The following is a 4,147-nucleotide window of genomic DNA, read 5'->3' as shown; positions in this document are numbered from 1 at the left end:
TAGTTACCAACATTCTAAGCAGCGCTAGACAACAATAGAATTGTAATTAAATGACATCATTATACACATAAAATGAAAAACACTGTGTAACACACTTCTGTGTAGAGAATACTTCATGGTTTCCTAGGATTAAATAACTTGGGACTGTTGCTGCAGTGAAAGAACACCTTGAGTGTCATAAATTGTTAGTTTTTTGGCATTGCATGTGCTCAAGAACTGAGGGCCTTATTCACTACAGATCGCAATATTGCATACGCATGCAGTTCAACTGCGATAGCAAGCTAATCCCCTGCGATCGCAATGCAAACTCAGCACAACATAAGGACGCCCACTTTACCTTATACACATCCGTAATGTCTAGCAGAATAGTGAAACCATTGGTACAATCGAGTGCCATTGCAACCTCACACAGACTGCACAAGCCCTGACCTTATTCAGAAATTGCTAACAACCACGCACGCTATGAGACCTCACACTGCGTATGGCATCGCAGTGGATAATTTATACACGCCCCTCCAACGGCGTGTGAACGCACTGGCACACCTTAATTCGTCTGAACACGCCCCCCCCGTCACCACCCACAAATGGTACTTCCTGTCAATCACTCTGCAAATTGGTCTGTGTAGCCGATGGGATCGCAGTCCCCATCGCAGCGGCCATACCCATGGTTAGAGCGGGACAGGCAGAAACACATTTTATATATATATATATATATAAAGATATTGAAACGGAAATAGAGCGCCCTTAGTGCTTAATACAATTTTGTAAACATATTTTAGTGTAACGTGCAATGTGCCAAAAAATGTGGTAATGTCACAACCTTAATATATTCACTAATATATAGATATATGTGTATGTTTTGAAATTTGTGCAATCAATAGTGCAGACCAATAAAATCAATATAGTTTTTTAAATCAAAAATCGATAAATAAGTGTATAAGTAAATGGATAAATATATATAAAAACAATTTATTTAAGACAAAATTGCCCCAAACATACAGGGCCACACATATGTAAACACCAATAGTAAATAGAATAAGAGATTATTAAAAATACAAAAAATTTATCCAAAAAAGGATGAAATATAATATGATAAAAATTGCTTATCTGATAGTAAGTAAAGGTAAGTTCATGAGAGGGTGAATCAGGCCCTGAGTGTCCACAATGATGAATGCGGTTTTCAGAGTTTTATATTTCAAACTCATCTACCGAAAATCAATAACAGGGTGTTCTCACAAAGGCAAAGTTCAGTGGCAGCATGTCAATGCAACTGTGGTCCATACCCATGGTTAGAGTGGGACAGGCAGAAACACATTATATATATATATATATATATATATATATATAGTCATATAGTTCTGCACTCGCGTCTTTTAATCCACTATTGATTGCTGGGGTGCTCCTCTTGGACTTAAATCCAAATATACATAGGAGATCCGAACCACACAATAAAAAGTACAGTTACAAGAGCCCTTGTAACTGCACTTTTTAGTGTGTGGTTCGGATCTCCTATATATATATACTTAGCATGGGTAAGCGGCACTCAGGGTACTTCAAATGTTCACATTTAATGAGACATTACAAACAGCATAGTTTCAGTGCCAACAACCGGCACCGTCCTCAAGCTTAAAAAACATAAAAATCATCTCACCTTAAATAACACCCGTGCTCCATGCGGACGCCCAGGCCGGAAGCGGGGCTGCTCACCCGGGCTGGCGGCACAACAGAGTGACATCATCACTCACAAAATCAAGTGCCCATCACCATGGTTGCATAACAACAGTAAGCTACAATCACAGCATACATAGATCCTATGGACGCTAAATCAAATCAAAGCAGCCCCGCTTCCCGCCTGGGCGTCCGCATGGAGCACAGGTGTTATTTAAGGTAAGATGATTGTTATGTTTTTAAGCCTGAGGACGGTGCCAGTTGTTGGCACTGAAACGTTGCTGTTTGTGATGTCTCATTAAATGTGAACTTTTGAAGTACCCTGAGTGCCGCTTACCCATGCTAAGTATACATTCTCCTTTACTCTGCGAGCACCGGGTCACAGTACTGTTTACCTGGGAGAGCCGGACCTTTTGCATTTTATTTATATATATATATATATATATATATATATATATACTTGTTATCACATTAATCAGACTGGTGCCCAGAGTCGACTGCTGTTGCACTGTGCTTTGCGTGCTGCCGACCACAGTATAGGGGGCCCCATCCTCTCTTAATAGTCCCCTGGCATAAAGTATACATTATTTTATGTCCACATATTGTGGGAACACATGTAACTATTTCCATCAAACTCAGAATTAAAAAAATCTGAAAACAAATCCAGTGGGTATCTGGGATGGACAGCAGGAGCCCGGTTGCTGGGCTTCTGAAATAAAATACATTAAAAGTAAATGACGCAAAAAGACAGACTGGGAATAAGAGGTGTCCTTTGAATTGTCCTTCAAAATAGAGTTTGGAATTTAAGATATCATCAGTAGGCAAACACAGGAGACCATGATGCACATATTGGTTGTCAAATAGTTAAGCACAGAGACAAGGTTATTGCACCCTTGAGATAATAGAACAATGTGTATTGCATTCTGCAAGCTTATAAGAAACTCATAAGATTCAGGGGCTTATTCATTAAACCTAAAAATTCTCTAGAGATAATTAGGTTTAGAACTCGCATGGAGTTCTAGCTAATTATAGGTGGAATTCATCATTCCACCTCTCCATAAGTATGTATTCCGGAAAGCTGTCATTTTTGCGATGACAGCTTTTCGGGAAATAGATACTTTTCCCTGCCTACACTACCTTATCGCATCTGGAAACAGTGCTGCGCAAACAACTTCTAGCATAGCATTATTCCATAACATCAAACAAGGGGTCTATTTGATTTGTTAATCCTATTAATTTGCCCATAAAAATTAACATCTAGATAAACCCTCCAGGGGAGGAGACTATGGGGTATACTTATGAAGCGGAGGATTTTGCACTTAATATTAGTGCTGCTTTGAATTTTGAGGTCAAACCTTACGAGAAGCGTCGACTTGCAAAAAACGTCCCTTTCTAAATACGTATATTAAGATATAGCATTCATCTCGCGACTGGAGGCTAAGGGCCTATTTCAGAGATGGATGCATTGCTGATATTTACGCAGTTGAACGATTATCAGTGATCTGTGCATGCGTCTGAATCACACTGTGTGTACATCAAGTTTAATTACCGTTGTCGCTCACAGTGTGGATCTATTCACAAGGTGATTGACAGGCAGTGGCCATTGGTGGGCAGCAAGGGGTGGGTTGGCAACTGAAATTTAGGCATAGTGTGTCTGTTTTCGGGATGCCTCACCCTACGACTGTGACCCCATACGCAGTGAAAATGGCTCCGATGTCTCAGTTCCATGGCCCATTCTGAGTAATCATAGGGTTAGTCTGAACTTTAATAAACAACTGATCTGTGACTGATGACTGTCTTTGTACGCAGTTGTTTGGAGTAGCGAAGCCATCTCTGGGATTGCTGAAGCCAGTGGCTGCATCCTCACATATTCACCGCCCTTGGTAGCATGTTTTGGCTGGACATCAATCTCGGCGGCTGCAACATTGGAATATTTTCTCACAGCCGCTGCGTACAAATTCTCAGCAGTGGTGGCATTAGGGTAACTCTCTGAATCAGCCCCTAAGTCAGAGGTTCCCAAACACAGTCCTCAAGGCACCCCAACAGTTCAGGTTTTACAGATTTCCATGGTTGAGCACAGGTCGTTAAATCAAATTGACTGAGGTACAGTGCTGGAAGTGTGCTGGTGTGCAATGGTATGACATACCGGCACTTCAAGCATTATTTTTTTTTTTTATGCATACCAGGACTACAGAGCTGAAAATGGAGGCGTGGCTTGAGCACAGAGTGGGAAAGCTGTACATGCAGAGTGACAGTCTCACTCAGGAGTCAGCAGGGGCGTATTAAGAGAGGAGGGGGCCCGTGTGCATTCCCCACTCTGGGCCACCTTCTCTTTCCCTGGTGGTCAGCAGCAGACTGACAGCTGACCGCAGCAGCAGTAGACTCTGGACATTAGTCTGTGCCAGAGTCTACTGTGCATGCAGCCATTTTCCGTCATTTTTGTGCAGGGCTGAGACACCCGACACAGGACAGCATAGTG

This window comes from Taudactylus pleione, unplaced genomic scaffold (assembly GCF_031769625.1).
Source record: "Taudactylus pleione unplaced genomic scaffold, aTauple2 ptg000012l, whole genome shotgun sequence".
Taxonomy (NCBI): Eukaryota; Metazoa; Chordata; class Amphibia; order Anura; family Myobatrachidae; genus Taudactylus; species Taudactylus pleione.
Note: the sequence above shows the minus strand (reverse complement) of the source record.